Source organism: Tigriopus californicus, chromosome 5 (assembly GCF_007210705.1).
Source record: "Tigriopus californicus strain San Diego chromosome 5, Tcal_SD_v2.1, whole genome shotgun sequence".
Taxonomy (NCBI): domain Eukaryota; kingdom Metazoa; phylum Arthropoda; class Copepoda; order Harpacticoida; family Harpacticidae; genus Tigriopus; species Tigriopus californicus.
Genome location: NC_081444.1, coordinates 3,613,821 through 3,632,557, shown reverse-complemented (window position 1 = coordinate 3,632,557; position 18,737 = coordinate 3,613,821). Strand labels below are relative to the sequence as shown.

At 40.9% G+C, this 18,737-nt stretch overlaps 1 long non-coding RNA gene across 1 annotated transcript; it reads left to right on the top strand.

Annotated features, from left to right (window-relative positions):
• Positions 1 to 263: 263 nt before the first annotated feature.
• Positions 264 to 1,690, top strand: LOC131879994 (uncharacterized). Its single transcript, XR_009373218.1, has 3 exons — positions 264 to 322; positions 401 to 459; positions 752 to 1,690. It is a non-coding gene; the product is annotated as an uncharacterized LOC131879994 (long non-coding RNA).
• The last annotated feature ends 17,047 nt before the right edge of the window (positions 1,691 to 18,737 follow it).

The following is an 18,737-nucleotide window of genomic DNA, read 5'->3' as shown; positions in this document are numbered from 1 at the left end:
ACGGTTACCCAACTGATTAAACATACAGAACAGATTATTGAGGAGCTAGAGAGACATGAGTCAGTTGAGGTTGTTTATCTTGATTTTGCCAAGGCCTTTGATAAAGTAGATCATGGCCTTTTGTTAATAGACTTCATGACATTGGGATCCAAGGCAAGGTTCTCAATTTCAGGACCCCCCCCTCCCTAGGGGGTTGATGATCAACCAGGATATCTATTTGAACATGTTGCAATTCCAAGAGTTGCCGTGGATTGAATCCAATGATTGGCCACTGTCCTGTAAGGATCTAAGTGAAAGCCCTAACATTTGGAAGAAAGTAGAGGTACGAAATGGTTTATTGTCGGTAAGTATGCCTATGTACCGTATATAGGATGGAATACATCCATCCATCCAAATTTAGTTTTTTCAGGTCAATTTAATGGAAAACGACGATCACAAAAAGTCGCTGGTATGCTACAGGTAAACAACATATAGCTCCTTGTTTATTTCAATTCAGAGGCCAAAAGTATGGATAATTTTACTGTTTTGGGATTTGAAAGGACTTTCACAAGAGTTGGTGGCCTATTTATGGTGTTATAATGTATCAACAATAAGATGTTCAACGAAAAATACCTTGTTCAAGTCAGGCATCTTAGAGCGCACTCTCGTCCTTTTACGTTCGTTTGTCCGCAAGGAGACAAGGCAGAGGAGAATGAAAATTACAATTGCTTCCAGCTCCGGCTAATTTTGAAAATGTCTTTCTACATTCTAGCACAACAATGAATGAGACCAATGTGGCTTTCCAAGATCCTTCGGATACAAGCAACCCATTCAGCAGGGGATCCCCGAAGCGAATTGGAGGGGTTGGTGGAAGTCACCTGTTTACTTTTGTGTCCTACGACCAGGGCAGTATCTGTAGCGACTTTCATGTTTGTCTAAGAACTCGCTTACATTGCCAGACCAGGTAATAACTTGATGATGCTTCAGCTTGCACTTCATTTGAATTCTATATATTATTTTATTCTATGTTACTCGCCAATACTCTTCTTCCATCCTTTGGGTGATCTGAGTGGCATGCACAATAAACAACAATAAACAATAAACATTGATATGATAATGCGGCCAGATTGGAAAATTATCACTTATTTGCTCCCGGTGTGCTCAACAACTCCTTTCGCATTTGATTTGCCGGGCGCCTCGAACAACTAACCGGGTTCCGGACTGGTGTCAGAGGTCGTTTGCCAATTTCTGGGAAAAGACATGTGGCCCCGTTCTTCTCCACACCTGATCATGATGGACTTTGCCGTAGAGGAAGGTGGGTCAAACGTACCACAACAACAAGGAGGCCTTGGAGGCCAGGATCAACGAGGCGTGGGCCAACTTGTCCTCGGATGTGGTCCATGCCAGGTGCAAGACGTTCAGGAAGAAGCTGGATGGAGTCATTAAGGCTAAAGGAGGCTATATCGAATAAATCACGCCCATTCTTATGCATTCAAGGTCGTCGATTTTTTTGTAGATGCGATGATACGAACTATGCAACTACCTATCGGAACAATATAAGGTGACGGCTAGCTTCTCTGGCCGGGCGAGGCTCATCCCTCCCACCCTAGCACCCAAAAAAATTCACTGCATTTTGGTATTTAAATCATACAAAGACTTATGCGCCACCCTGTTTATAACTATGACAGAAATAAAAATGAACTCTTTCATCTTGATCTGCTAGGGATTTCATTCCTAGTAGCGGTAGGAAGTCCTCCAAACAAAAAAAGAAGAAAAAAACATTGAATGTTAGGAGAATCAGATAAATATCGTTTTTTATCCTCAATGAATGCTGTATATTCCCAAGGACTGAGGTCTTTCCCAACATGCTGGGTGGCTTACACCAGTGATATTCTTGTGAAGCTATGTTGTACCTTTCCAATCTTATTTTTTCCTGTTGTTGTGATCGGCGCTCAAATGGGGCTGAGCTACGTTACACTTTTATACATCGCTTTCATTGCTAACAGACAACTGGATTTAAAGTTCGACAATTCGATCCACAAGTTAGAAAAGCTTTACACATTATTGTTTGAACATGCTCCTCGAATTTACCACTATTCTCAACAATTATCCTGGATCTTTCGCAAATTCTACTCGATGTATTGTGTTTTAACGATCATTTATAGTGGGTGATTAAATGCCCATTTAAGTGGGGATTACCCACGGCATACTAAACTTGACAAAATTTGTTTCAGTCAGAATTGGTCATCTCAATAACATCAGACTTAGAGAGGGTTATTTTCCCATTCCGAACAATGTTTTGACGTACAGACTTTTTCATTATTCTGAAAACCATCGTCGTGGATGTCAAAAAAAGATGGTATTCGAAGAGAACTCGCGCAAAATAAAAGGTCTCATCCATGCATTGCCAAAGATCTGGGAATCAGTCCACAAGCTACATCTGATCTTAGAAATAGGTTCCAGCTAAGAAAATAGTAGCAGGAGGTCTGGCCAGGGCAGTAGAAGAATAAATAGGAACCAATCAGGACCATGAGGAGGATGGCCAAGGCCATGGTGCAGGAGAAGATCAGTGTCCGATGGAACACCAAAAAGACCGTAGTGCGAACTTAATAGCCAACAGAAAAGGTGGACTCTTGTGATCAATGGGATCACCCACTCATGGATATTGTCCTTTGGACAGATCATGACGATTGATGAGGAGCTCAATTCCAAGTTTGATCGAAGGATCCAACACCTTGGTGCGAAGAAAGGACAATAAAATAACAAAATACAATAAAACTGCGAAGACTTTACCTCCACTCAAACTTGGGGAACATGTGCGGATCCAAGACCATAAAACAAACGTTGGATTCATGGGGAGTGATTGAATCCGTACAAAACCACCACCCCGAAGTGGTCGGCTACGGTGGCGTAACCGACGAGCTTTACGTCCTATATGTTTTTAAACATCATTACACGCAGGATTATTTCACCTTAAAAGGGGATGAGTGGTATGGAAATCTATGTTTGGGGTGTATTCTTAACCTCGCGCAGAATAAGGTCTCATCCATTCTCCAAGGCCATGGCGCAGGAGAAGATCAGTGTCCGATGGAACACAAAAAAGACCGTAGTGCGAACTTAATAGCCAAGAGAAAGGTGGACTCTTACCTCTACATCAAACTCCTGGAAACCATGTCGTGCCTTGAATCAAAACTGAGTAGGATGGTGTGCCTTTTTTACGTCAACCATACGGTTGTCATCCATCTATACTGCCAAGATGGGAAATTTGCAGAAATGGTAAACGTTTCGACATAAGAGTACGGCCACCCACCACCCGAATGTGAACCCTTTGGTTTCCAGTATGAGGCTCACATCAAGAGAGATACATGAGACAAGCAAGCCACTCATCAATTCTGACTCGTCAATTGCAGCTTTGAAGGCCAGAATCAGGTCTGCTTCGGATGAAATGTATGAGGACTACACTGGCAATGATTGCAAGAGTTCCCACCCAAGGTTGGAGGCAATAATTGTGGCCAACAGAGATCGTATTGAGGGATAATGTGGAAACTTGAATTTCAAACAACATCTGATAATATAAGCTTTGCTCTAAAAGCCTCAGTTATGTGTTATTAACGACTCAATGATTTGTCAAATTAAATCAATCGCATGGGGTATTTCCATGGGATAAAAAGACATAGCCTTATATTTCCACCATTCAGTTTCTATTTTGTCCGTTTACTCATAACCTGACCTGAATCATTTTGTAGGTCTTGAGTGTAATTTGCATTTCTACCAAAAACCAACATGGTGTCATTAGCATAGGACGAGATAAAAGATTGCAAATGATTGCCTCTATAAAAGCAATAAAAGGGCCCAGGGGTTGATCCTTGGGGCAAAAAAGAAGCTAGAGCCACAGTACTCTATCCATAGGCAGAGGGTTTTGCAGCTAACCTATGGAGCATAATTTTACAAAACTTGACCATACAACAAACGCAAATGAGTGGAGCAAAAAAGGTTCTAGAACCTATTGTGCTGCTAAATATACGAAATCAGACTAATCAATAGAGACGGCCAAAATATGCAATATCCATTTTATGGCATAAAGCTAGTTTATTTGCATTTATTCTATATTTCGTGTTTTTGTATATTTTTTTTGCTTCAGCAAAGTTGGTTTTGCCCATCAATGGCCTCTAACGAATCCCCGTCACAACACGCCTCAATCCAGCCTCTATCCAACCTCTATCCAGCGGGTAAGCCTCTAGGGGCCTAAGAGAGAGAGAGAGAAACGTACTTTGCAAACGAATTTGATGGAAGTGAAATCAAGTGCTTAAGTACTTTTGAGTTAGGCAAAACAGGATAAAAACAAAAAAAGGTGGTTGGAGCGGTTAAAAGTTGTCTACATGAGGTAAATATTGCATTTGAGTAAAGTTTTGCAATTCAAATCATTCCCATCTGACATATTTGTCGGCAGCGTCAAGGAGCCCAGATTCCAGTGGTCTATGGATTATGCAATGGAATTTGGTTTGGTGAAATGAATATTTAATAAATTGAATGGTTATTGCTATTTGTCAATCTTGTTGGTTTCAAAATAGAATTTTTCCAATTGCTATTAATTTTGTTTTCTGACCACTTTGAACTGGCTCTTTAGTAATGTAAGAACAGTCTCCTTGGAATCCCGTTTGCTTTCCACAACAACCCAAGTCTAGAATATTCGGATGATCGGAATATAGTTGTCGTAGTGTCGGAGAACAAGGAACTAGACTAAAAAAACTCATCAGATCGAAGTCAGTACGCGTGGACGATTGAGATCATTTATTTTCACTGTCGTTCTAGATTGCAGCTGGGGGAACTACTGTTTATAATGCGAGGTTGGGATTATAATTATAGATTATAGTTACAATCAGGTATAAAGGTGTAAAGTATCACAATTTGGTCAAACTAAGAACTAGCACCACGTGAATCTCCATCTTTTCTATAGCGCCAATCATTTTGCTCTAGCAAAAGCTGATCTGGAGGCTCGTTGATTTTGATAAATTGTGACGTCATACTACCTGATTAAGTCTTTCCAAAATTCCCCATTGAGAAGAAATGTAAATACTTACTTATTTGTTACCATCTTTGATTTCTTAAAATGTGCGAATGAATTGGAAATCCACAAAAAAAAAACAGAATGGCCAGGTTGAATATTTTTGAAAAACCTCATACCGGAAGGTATCTGTGCGGTCATATGTTGGCTGAAATCGATAACTACTTGAAAAGCGTGTTTTGCCCTGTTCTACGAACTATACCGCCTGATGATGCACTTTTAATAACATTTTTTCTTTTCGAATGGTATTCGAAATTCATTTTGACTATAAATCATAAACCAAATGTTCGGAAACGAAAACCCGACCAATTTTCCAGCTCATTATAATCGTGAATAAATGGACAACAAATCTCCAATAATATGATAAACTATTTAATAGCCGAGTATGGGTCTAAATATGACAACGATATATAGTCCAAAGGTCATGTCAGAAACGAAAACACAAATATAGTAAATGCATTAAACATGATAGAGACAATTTGGATAGTTATATGCAGTTAACATTACAGATGGCATTGACTAAAAAGAGTTCAGTTTTATAGAACAAATAAGGACCCGCCCACAAGAACAGACGGCATTTCACAGGAACGGTGATGGCCATGGGTAGCTTGAAAGTAATGAGTCAGTGGGTAGGACTCGATCCGTTGAGATCCGACTGATCTGGCTTTCACGGCTAAAATTGGCGGGCAGGGAAATGGACGAAAGAGCAGCCAAAAGTGGCTGGCTGGTCTGGAGGCTGGGGTCTCAAGGGTGTATGTACGTAGAGGACCGATCATGGGCGTGTGTGTCGGCCGAGGGCTGACTAATAACCGGCCAAGAACCTCCAGGTATGGACGGATGATTCTGTTGTCTCTAATGATCTGATCCAACTTGAATCGGATCAGTCTTCTTTGGACGAGGTCAAGGAATCCATCCATCTAGCTTTTTGGGTTGGCTCGCTGAGTCTTGCTCACAGACGGATGTAAAAGAAGGGGCCGGGACCATGGCCGGGTCCGGGTCCATGACCGGGCTGAGCCCGAGGACAGGCCCAGGGTGGGTGGGTTCTTTCGGGTCAATGCTTTAATTATCTAGACGGCAGGAGATGAATCCGGATTCCGGAGTCGGTTGATTTATGGATGGATCGATCATTATTCAATCCTCGATAGGAGATGGAAGTGTGACTACTGAATAAGAGGGGATGGGATGACATCTGATGACTTTGAAAATTGATTGACAATTCTAGAACCCTTCATACTCCAAGTTGGGCTTATCCTGTGTCAAAATGAACCACAATCAATACATTTTTCTTTGTTGAAAGCTGGGTTGTACACCTTGAAAAAAATCGAAAAATGGCCTAGCTATATTTTAACTTATTGCCATGACATTTCATTGTTTTTTTTCCTTTAAATGATTTGAGCTTAAACAATATTTCATGTTTTTATGACGATTTCTGTAAAAGCTAGAAGTAATGAACATTGTCACTTAAGACTTACAAAGGATGTAAGAACAGTTATATCTCCTGTTATATTGCCCTGAAACCGAATGTTTCTTTTCAAGGGTAACGCCATTCATTCGTTTTGACTAAAAATAAAATTCAAGGAAAGTTGGGCTGGTTGGTGATATGGTGTTATGTCAGAAAAAGCATTGTGAGGGGATGGAGGGCAATTCACTGGATTCTTTAGGGTCATTTCAGGTCCTTGGCAAGAGTAACAACTCTTTTTCTTGCAGATTATTTAGACCTAGTGGTGAAGGACATCATTATTTGAGAAGTCAAATTCTGTGATGATAAGCTAAAATCAATGCTGGTCGTTTTGGTTGAAGCAATAAAATCGAACCATGGTACCTGAGTGGTCTAAAGTACCCGATGGAGGCACCACATGCTTCCCCCAAGAGCCTGGGTTCGAGTCCCGCCTATGGAGTTAAATCATTTCAAGACTTTGTAAAGACAGCTCTAGTAGTTTTGAGAAACCAAGTTAGGCTGACTAATCGCAAGTTATTTATAAAAATGGCAAATATTTTTCACTTTGTTTTTCTTCATATTGAAACCAATTTTGGCTCACTGGATGTGCCCCGTTTACATACATGAACAGAACTGAAGTATCACAAGTTTTGCTGGATCTATGATTTCAGGAACCATTTTCTAAAACAGGAATCTACGTACATGTTATCGTACTTTACAACCCTTTATCCATCTAAAGATCCACTTTTCACTTTTGAAGCCCGACAAGTTTTTCAATGTATGGACACGTCCTGCAATATTCAAATGCTTTGGTCTACTTTTGATGAATGCATTAAACACTATTTTCCTGACATTTAAGCACACTTGACGAACGAATTCTTTTCAATTTACTTAATCCTCAAGATGTAATCCTAAAACTTGAAACTTTTTACCTCTTGCTTTACTACCACTTGGTTAATGACAATCCTGTTTTAAGATATATTTCTATCTGGATCGGATTGACGGTGCGCAAATGAGATGAGTTCTGAAAAATGATGTCAGAATGACGGACACGATTGAGGCGTAATATTCGTTCGTCTTGCCTGCAAGGGTACTAAGCCAAGACAGATCATACAATTATCCTTACATTTGAATTTGAATGTTAATCAATGAGCCGGTATCCTTGGTCCGTAATTCGTTGAAGTGCAGATTTTAGTGCAAACGCTGACTTCAAGGGCATATAAAAATTCGGACTTGGAAAAATCAGTCTGCTAGACTAAACTCGAAATTTGTAAAGTGTATGACTATGTGGCCCTTTTAAATACAATTTTTCTTAATTACGAATGACATTCTTTGTAGAGGGGATGCAAGGATAATTTTCAGATTTTTTCCAATTTATTCAGTCTTGGAAAAAGTTTTTGTCGTCTGCGCAGAATGGGAAAACTATTCGTCACGGGTATCACTTAGCAACGATTACCACCGTTTCAGGCATAAATTTTTGTTTTTATATTTCTCAAGCACTACCTTTTTCTGTTTGATGAAGACGCACGCTCTACAAGAAACTGAAATGTCTACAGATTTGGTATTTGGATTAAGTGTCAGAACTCGAGAATTCCCGTCCAATTTCGCCCCAAAAGCCAATTATAAATGAATCAGAACGGACTTCAATATGTTAATCATCGCATTTATTTCTTATTCAACATCATATGATTGCATAATGCTATGCATTCCCTAATATGTAACTCATCAAACCCCTTGGCTGACGAAATGGTGGAATACTAGTAGTACAAGTGATTATGTTCCACAATGTCATTGGGTTGGACCACTGCCACGGATTCGTATTCTTCATCCATGTGTTTATCCTCGTCTTCTTGGATTTCGAGGTCAAACTCGTCCGATGCCGAATAATCTTGGTCCAAACTGCTGTTGCTTGATTCATGGCCAGTTTGAATGGAATTCAAGTCACTTGTCTCATTGGCAGCATGGTCATCCATTGGCCGTGGTTCAGGTGCATCAAGTACATCTTCGTTGGGAAGGGCGTGACCGCCCAAAGCCGCCCTCATCCGCAAATGCAACGGCCGTTTAAAATGGCCGCATTGGTGTGATCCAACGGGAGACTCCTCGACGAATCCGTTGACTTGGAGATACTTGGCAGCTTCTCGGAACTCGAAATACTTGGATGCCAACATTCGGACACCTCCCTTGTACAAGAGGGTCAACACCGACCGCAGGGCTCGAGATCCCACCTTTTTCAGGAGCAGACGGACAGACTCTTGACGAGGCTGGGAGTCAATTTGAAGATGTTGAAAGGTCTGTCTGAATAGATTAGACAACGAGGCCAGCACGATCTGATGGGCCTGCAACTCGTGCCCATCCGCTGTCTCCAGAATGGTGTCTGGATTCGTCTTGGCGATGACATGGTCAAAGTATAGAAATGCTTGGAACTCTTGTTGTTCCAATTCATGGTAAACCAATTGCACTCGGGTTGAGCTCATGTTGAGATGGAGGGGTTGGTAATGGATCGAGAGGATGACGTAGTTGACGGCTCGAAGTTGCTGGTCAATCTGATGAAATCATGTGTTTTCACCCTACAAGTAAACCATGGTGTTCGTTAGGGTAGCGTCCTCGCACCCCTTTTGTACTCCCCCGCAACCAATTATAACGCCCTCGTTGACAAGGGATTATTCAATTTGTGTGAATAGCACCACTAGCGAGTACAGCTAAGATTTCTTTCGTTACTGTCAACCGTCCCAAAGGAATATCCATGGGCCAAAGAGTGTGCATAATCGTCCAGCTGAGTTGGTGTCTTGGGAGATGGTATTCGATCCCGCCTTCTACCAAGAATGCCACGATGTAACAGCGCTAATGAAGAATGACATTTCCGTTCATTAATATGTACTCCTGGCCATTTCGAAGACATTCACCGAGAACGAGCCAAATTCACTTTTAATTTTTGCCCCAAATCGAAATCGATGCTGCCTCTCTTTACCAGTTCTTATCAAACCAAAGCTTTTCTAAGGCGACGGTCAGCTTCAACAATCAAGCCATTTGGTTATAATCGACGCGAACTCGCAATTAAGCATTCTTTTTTTTTGATGATTCTCGAGCTTGTAGCCGATACAAGGGAATGAAATTCTCTGTAAGTCATGGTGCGTCATAATTTATAAAATATTTTCTCGTGCAAATTGTTTGAATTAGCCGCTCTAGGGCACCCTTGAATGTAACGCTGGTCTAGGATCGTTAACAAAAACCGATCCAAGTCACGTTTAAAACATAACAATGGGTCATCTAATGCATAGAGCACGGCAGCAATTTGTCCAAAGCTTGTGCCCGGTTTAAGACAAAAGAAGATTTTAAGCTCCTCACAATCTTTTTATCCAAGTGATTGTTTTATGGCTCATTTCACATGAAATTCCTCGTCTCTCGCTAACGATATGTCGCATTCCCGGGTTAGGACAAAGAGAATGGATACATTTAAACACATTAAGGATTAGGTAACGTTCATACCTACGCTGAATACTGTATAATCCCAATGATTCGAGGCGTTTCCAATAGCTTAATTTCGACATCCGGTCAATATATCTTGAGAAACTCTTTTGTACTAGTTCAATCTTATTTAACACCCCCAGCGGTCATGGGGGCCCAGATTGGGGCAGCGTATTCAAGATGTGGTTGGGCTATTGATTTGAACAAGGTTTTCATAGTCAATACATTTCTGGACAGGAATGTTCGATATATCCAGCAGCAAGTCTGAAAAGCCTTGGTCATTTTCAACTGTACATGCTCTTCAAATTTACCGTCGTCTTGAAGGATTATCACGAGATCCTTAATTGAATTTGCCGATTCGATTGGGTTCCGATAATTATCGACATTCACATGAGTCAAGGAAAGGCTAAATAGATGAGCGAAAGTATTGGATGAATAATTGTCACAGCTAGTTTAGTCAAAAGAAATAACCAGATCAAGCAACATCCATGAGTTCCATCATCCTTGGCTACGGCTAATTAAACTCTCTAGTGGGTTTTACCACCATGGTTTTACCTAAATATGGGCCTCGATATACGTACATCTTACAGAGTCTACTAGTGACCCATTGAGTCCAAGTTCCCCCAAACTACGTGGAACCTCTTTGTTACGAAACGTTATGGCTGAATTCAATGTTTAATCTATTCTTGTAGCATTGCGATTGGCCAACGATTGCTCAATGACATCTGCCCAACCTGCGGCATCAACCGTGCTCGATTACAGAATGTTGATCTCAAATATTTCATTCGACTTGTTCGAAGTCAACTCCATGTTGGTCCAGTTTAAAACTGACTGTGGTCTTGCCATTAATAGAAATGTAAAGACTATGATTGAACATATGAAGGAATCTTAAGGAAGCGACAAACAAAAGAAATAGCTTTTGTAGTCACCAGGCCTTTTATAGGGGATGAATCACTCGAATATGATTAAGAACGGGAATGCCGGGGTCTGTAATTAGTATTTGGGAGGCGAGTGCAGCCATTACATTTTCCGTCATGCGAGACTGGTCCGAGAGTGCTGCAATTACAAATTTCAAGTTCAATTGAACTAAAGATGCTCTCTCCAAAAATAACAAGTGGCCAGAATGAATGCTGATTTAGTTCTTTTCTAATAATCAATCTCCACCAGCAGGCAAGCTCATTCATTTTGTGATGACTTACGTACAAAGCTTTGAAAGGAGACAGTCAGTCATTGTTTGATGTCCATCTCCATTGACTGCTATTTTTGGACAGCCAATAGCATATTTCCTTTCAAGGAGCTTCACAGCCACGCGGGCGGAGCTTAATTCTACGCGTGAGCGATAAGGACTGTGATTGGTCCTTCACTTCTTTGCAAGACGGTCAAACTATTTTCCTCCGCCAACCTGACTGAAGAACTTTCAAGTAGAACCGAACAGTTTGAGCGTGACAAAATTGGAATATTGCTTGTAATATTTTGAAAGATAAAAGAAAGACGTCGAACTTATTTCTTCCATCTGTAAGTCTAGTTGAGATTGAATTTAGTAGCTTGTCTTATGGCCCGTTCAAGAACGTGACCTTGAGGCACTCAATCCAAGGTTTTTGTCGCCAAGCTGTCTTGGTTCATGAGAAAGGTGTTTGATACATGCAGGTTACCCAACCTTTTTTGTCAAAGGTCTCGTTTTTCAAGGAAACCACATGAGCCAACTGCAAAGAGGATGGAAACTTGCCCTGATCCATTGTGCAACGCATCAAACATGAGAAACCAAGGGCAAAGGGAGGAACAATACCATCAAGTTTCGCGGCTTCGGGACGAGTTGCTAATAAACATCCGAGTTTTTTTATCTTAAACTTGAACTTTATTGCGACTCTTGATCATGTCAGATTGTAAAAGATGACAAGATATTTGAGTGAAGGGACGCGCTTCCAGCTGCTTAATTGGGCAGAGAATGGGTCAGCTCTAGGCTCCTTTGGGAGTAGTTCAAGCTCTCACGCGGATAACAATTGAAAAAGGACGCCATCAAACAACGGTTGTGAATCAAATCACACGTCGACTGTTTTTAGGGGGATGTTTGTTGGGGTAGAGTACGATTGACCAATGTCGAAAACAAATAGTTTTATTTCACCAATATTAATACAAAGCACAGAAGACATGCTCGATGATTAAATTCTAGGACATGTAGGGCTTATGCTCGTGCTATCAATGGGCTGATTAATATGTTCTTGCACTTGGTTACAAAGTGCCACTCTTATCTTTCCCTCCCATGAACTGGATTGCTTTGCGCATACTAACTGGACATCCTTGACAACCAATCTTATAGGCAAAGGTAGTGCCACAATAAAAGTCAATAGAAATATCATGATGGTAAGTTTTATTTACCAAAAAGCGGACCGCTTCACAATAGGACGCCACGAGCGAGCTACTAGCGTGCTGACGCTCGGCGCTCGTTTTTTGCAACTTTGCGAAGGATCGATCAACACAAGACCCGATCGTTTCCTCAAATTGACCTACCCACCTTACCTTTATTTTTGGCGGGTTTATTCATCTGTGTTTGGAATGTCATTCCAGTAGAGTTTGTTTTTGGATTAAATCTACAGCAGCAAGTGCGAAATGATTGTTTGTGGTTCGCTTCCTTGGAGGAAATGCTAAAGTTCTCTGTTGACTTTAACCTGCTGAAATCGTAATGAACACAGGTTTGATTATAAATTTGGACAATATCAAAGTTATTGTGCATCTTCATACAAGAATTGACGCGGTGGAAGCTTGACTTTTCGAGCCATTGCTTGCATGAAATGCCTAACCAAGTTAGGTATTTTGTGACCAAGATTGACTCATGTTTTGGACAAATATTTCTGGTTTGTTTTCCTTTCTATTTTAAAATTTCTTCTTCGGTGACCGACTAATGCGTGCTTTGGAATGTTTTGCACTCCCTCGATGGGACAACAGTAGAAAATATTTACAGATAGATTAGTTGGAATAATCTTTTCGATTTCATGCTCGCCCTGCAAATTGGCCGCTATGCGTGATGACTAATATGATAATTTTGTTATTAAAAATATATCTTGTGAGGCACAAGCTACGTGATGTCGTTGGTCAGGAGTAAAAAATTGCATGTGATTGCCATTTTTATGGTTCCTTCCTTTTGTTGGCAAACAAAAGGAAGAATTCAACAATAATTAAAGAAGGAAAAACAGGGAGGAACAATACAAACAAGTTTTGGAACGAGTTGCTAATTAGACATCCGATTTTGACAAAACATTTGAGTGAAGCGACTCGCTTCCAGCTCCTTAATCGGGCAGAGAATGGGGCAGCTTTTGGTTCCTTCGGGAGTAGTTCAAGCTCTCACGCGGATAACAATTGTAGAGGGACGCCATCAAACAACGGTTGTGAATCAAATCACACGTCGACTGTTTTTGGGGGGATGTTTGTTGGGGTAGAGTACGATTGACCAATGTCGAAGACAGTTAGTTTTATTTCACCAATATTCATACAAAGCACAGAAGACATGCTCGATGATTAAATTCTAGGATATGTAGGGCTTATGCTTGTGCTTTCAATGGGCTGATTAATATGTTCTTGTCCTTGGTTACAAAGTGCGTCTCTTATTTTTTCCTTTCCACGAACTGGATTGCTTTGCGCATTACTAACTGGACATACATCTTTGACAATATATATTTGGGCAAAGGTAGAGCCAAAATAAAAGTCAACAGAAATATCATGATTGTTTTCTTTGTTACACACAACAATGGGTGATGGAAATATAATTTCCATTCCTCTACCAATTTACAACATTGGTTGCGAAGAAAAAACTGCTCACAATGCAATTTTACATGTTCTTTTTATTTGCTTTATGAAACATGTGAAAAACCTGCCTCATTGACCCGCCTGTGTGTTTGACATCAACTGACAAGAATTAAGCTTTAGTTTCGTTTCTCACCTTAATCAACAGAATGAGGGCGCTTTGTAAGATTCAGACCTAGTCCGATTGCAGGGTTTGGGCAGCAAAAGAAAACGAACGAAGACAAGAAGGAAGGGGAGGAGCCAGCTTCATTCTCCGCTATAAAACGAGACGGTCAGCTTAGGCCAGCTATCAGTAACAAGAATCTTCACTATTAGATACCATCTCAAAAGTATCCCTCTCAATTCATCAAACATCATGACTTACATTGAGCTTGTCTACACAGACTTGGACCGGATCGAGTACGAGACCCTCCGGGCTTTGCAAGGCAATTACCCTCTGGACACTGCGGACACGACCTTGATTATGGACGACGGCGCCGAATTATCCGCCCATGAATTCGTCCTTTCGGCCTTCTCGAGCGTTTTCAACCGCACCTTTTGTCATCTCCAGCCGGATTTGAATGATGGGAAGTATTGGATCCGTCTGCGGCACATTCCCACCCGCATCATGAAGAACATTCTGAGCATGATGTACAAAGGCGGGGCGAGATTTCCGGCTCAAGATTTCCGCAGGCTGAGGAAAACGGCTCGCCATTTCAGCTTGAATGGCTTCGTGATCCCGTCTCCCTCCGAAGAAACATCCTCTTCAACAATTGTGGCAACAGGTCCAAGCTTCCGAACGTTTCAAATCCGCAAGCGGTGCCTTTTCTGGAATGATGCAATGATCAATGAAGAGGCCTTGGGACCTCGAATGAGAAGGCCCAATGCTGAAGATTCCCGTCCCCGATCGGTGTATATTGAAGAATAGAAACAACATATGCAATAATGTTTCAAGATTTAACATGGTTTTTCGTGCAACTACGTACCATTTCATTTCTCATGTGAAAAAAAACCATTGATTTGAAACGATGTTGCCGAATAAAAGCATAGCAGTGCATGCAAGCTTGTGTTGGTATAATTCATTTTGCAAAGGAGTGTTCATCAAATGTGATACAGTACAAGGTTATTTTGATGGAGATATCTTTTTGAAAATAAAACTATAGGGGAAGGATGGCGAAAAATGGAAAATGAACACCAAGAAACATGAGGGAATTTATCGATTGGCATGCAGGGTAAGCTGCAGAGATGGAGGACACTAAAAATATATTTCTATATATTCTTTGTCACTGAACGGAGGTAACGCCCTCTGCTTCGTCTCTTCGTCTTTTTGTCGGGCTATGAATTGCTAGCACTTGCTCTTGCGAGTCAATAAAGCCATCTTGCATTCACCTGAAGAACTAAATAATCTACCATTGTCAAAATTGTCACAAGATGCAAGGTTGTCTTGTACTTTCAATTTTTCGATGGATCTGGGGTTATGCCACAAATTGACTCCGAAGTTGACCTTTTCTTTTTTACAAAGAAAAGTGCTTTAGGGCCCCATAAAATGAATTCCCATCCTTGGGCAAAAAGGTTGAGAGTCTCGAGGCCTAAGAAAGGGTGGACATTAAGCCTTATTTGCTTCAACTCACAATAGATGTAGAAGTAAACAAGTAAACTAGCTAACTGTAATCTCTGTAAACTGTAATTTATTTCGTTGGCCAAGTGGATGAAGTGTCCAAGCTGCAAGACGTTTTTTGCACTCGATAATAATTTGAAAATTAGCTTCGAGGAATCCGATGACGAAACCACCATCCTTTTACAAGCATGTTTCTTTGCCCAAAAACGTAGATCGAGGAGGTCTCACTCCTCCCAGCGACACCTTGTTTGCACTCTGTCTTTAAGTATTGAACTCTTTCAGCTTAATACAATCAAACGAATCTGCTTGGACTTTATTATTGTCGATTCCCCATCACAGAGTGAGTAGTTTTTGGATTTGCTTTTTATGAGAAGATCATTTCCAATTCAGAGATGAGCGAGCGATCTATTGGATTGCCAGTGTGAAATCAGTGATTAATTTTTGGCTCAAATGTATTAATTTAATAATCTAAATATGTTCTAAATGCCTTTACGAATAACTTTAAGATTAAGCCTTTTTAAAGCACTTGAATAGGACATGTATACATATAGCATTGGTGAATTCCTTTGTCATCTTTTATGAAGAGGCTGGGCTTTCTGGACCGACGAATCTTTCTCCCTTAAGGGTCAGCTCCCTTTTGCCGTACGTCATCCAGGTCTTGCAGTAGAAATCCATGGCTGACCTCAGTGTCGTACTCTTCTAGATATAGGCCTACTGCTTTCAACCAATCAATCACTTCCTTTTTCAGGATCTTCACAATCACGTGGGCGGAGCTTAAAGCTACGGGTGAGCGATGACGACTCTGATTGGTCCTCCTCTCCTTTGAAAGACGCACAAACTAATGACACTAATGTCAAAGACGCGTCATCTCGTTTTGTTCGGTGCTCGCTGATTGGTAAAGATCCGTCACGAACTCCACCCACCCTGAATGGCCAATGCTGATGGGATGATGTGTGGTTTATGTGCCTGATCTTGGTTGATATCTCATCAAGAGCAATAGTTTCAGCTGTGCTCTTTTTGTAAAGCACTATTTCCACCATCAAGTAAAATACATGTCTGAACTCGGACGGAGGATCAAAGGGACTTGGACATCCGTTGCCCTATGAAGGAAAATGAAAGATTATGTTGTTGACCATGTGTGAACAAAATCGAAGCTTCAAAGCACCTTCCTGCTTCAATTCGACCAGCGATGGGAAGCAATCCTCTTTGGCATATGTTGAAGCTATCCTCTTTGTAACATGCTGAAGCCATCCCCTTTGTCATATGTTGAACCTGGCAAAAATTGCCAATGCAAAAGAGACAAGAATTGTATGTTTGTTCGTACCTAGACGACGAAGCAGAGGGCGCTAACTCCGCTCAATGAAAAGGACAATCAAGATGGTGCTTGAATCCTAGGCAACGGGTTTTGGGGTGTGGCCGCTTGGAACATACCCATCCATTTGAATGGAGGACATTCAATCCTGCACTTGTTATGGTGTTTGAATTGATAAGTTTGTAAAAACACAAACTTCGTTTTGTATGTATGTATGTATTTCGGGGATTCCTTTGTATATGTACAAGAGGGTTAGTCATGCCCCAGGTTTCCCATAATCCTCTTGGCCTTTTTTCATGGGTACCTGACCCTATTTAGGGTCCTGACTTTCATCTGATCTGTGCAAGTGTCCATACCGGGATTTTCCGCACTCGGCCAAGGCAGCATTTCTTATGATGGAAATCTTTCGAAGTTCACCCTAAAAGCGGTTACAAGACCTACAGCCTAAGATATTGCACGTGGTTTGGTAGCGAGAGATGACTAAGTCTGTCAGACGAGAGGTCCATCGTTGAAAAGAGACGCTAAAATCAACATCAATTTTTGTTTCATTAAAAAATTCATTTCAGGATTTAGCAAACGCAAACCCAGGAAGCCGTTGACCCCAGTTAGTACGGGCGAGCGGCAGGGAAAATAATTCTAACCCACCTCTTTTCTCCCCGTGTGTATAGTTGTTCAGGACTGGGGGGATTTTTTCGTTTAAGCACTTATACATAAACTGTAAGCGATGAATCTTCACTGCATCTGCTATTTTCAATATATTAAATTTCTTGAAAATTTCATCGGTATGTGCTCGATAGGTTGCCCCGTCTATCCACCTGACTGCCCTTTTTTGTAACAGAAAGAGATTGGGAAAGGACGGTGACCCCCCAAAGTACTCTACTCCATATTCCAACCGGCTCCTAATAAATGCGTTGTACATAACTTTCTTTAGTTTTGAGGGAATCGAGTGTTTCGCTAGAAAAAAGGTGAATAAGACCTTTCGCACGGTATTTCCCAGTAAGCGAATATGTTCTTTCCAATTGAGGCGATCGTCGATGTTCAATCCAAGAAACCTAATGGTTTTCTCGTCTCGAGTAGCCTCTACCTGTATAATGGGTTTATTTGCCAAGCTGATTGTGAAATCGTGTTTTACACTCCTAGGTCCAAAAATCATTAGTTTTGTTTTGCCGTGGTTTAACGTCAATTTGTTGTTTAAAATAATTTGATAACAGTTCCATCCATATATTGCACTGACCCTCAAACTCTTTTACGTTTGTACCAAAGTGTTGCAACGTGGTGTCGTCAGCAAACATTGTGACTCTAAATCCCGTAACGTTGGGGAGGTCATTGATGTAAATTAGGAAAAGCAATGGGCCCAGTATACTCCCTTGCGGTACTCAACAAGGTACGAGCGAAAGTTCTGATACCACATCTCCAATTTGAACTATTTGTTGTCGATCCGTCAAATATCTGCTAATCCATCCAGAAATATTGGAGCTAAACCCATATCTTGTTAATTTTGCCAAAAGAATCTCGTGATTTACAGTATCAAACGCTTTTTTTAAATCTAGAAAAATGCCAACAGAATATTTTTCGTTGCAGTCGGATAAGTTTTGTAGGAAGTTGTGTATTGCGTGCATCGTAGAGTGTTTGGGCGGGAATCCAAACTGAACGTCAGACAGGTGGTCTGTTGCGAAAGGAGCGAACATTTGTTCATAAACCACCCTTTCCAAGATCTTTGATAAAGAAGGTAAAATGCTTATAGGCCGGTAATTTGTTAACTCACAACGGTCCCCCCCTTTGTACAAGGGCAAAACTTTGGCTGTTTTCCAGTCAGGAGGTATATAAACAGTAATTAAAGAAATGTTATCTAGTTTCGCAAGCGGCTCGGCAAGTTCTATTTTAATCCCTTTTAAAACGACGTTAGAAATTCCATCAAACCTGTGACTACTTTTGCAAGCTAATCTGTCAATAATCCTTATAATTTCCCATCGGCGGACAGCCTTGAAATAATAAGATATTTGCCCAGGTTTAATCGGAATATGATTGAGGAATCCATCAACGTCACAACCATCGATTAACTCGTCATTCAATTCCTTCCCGA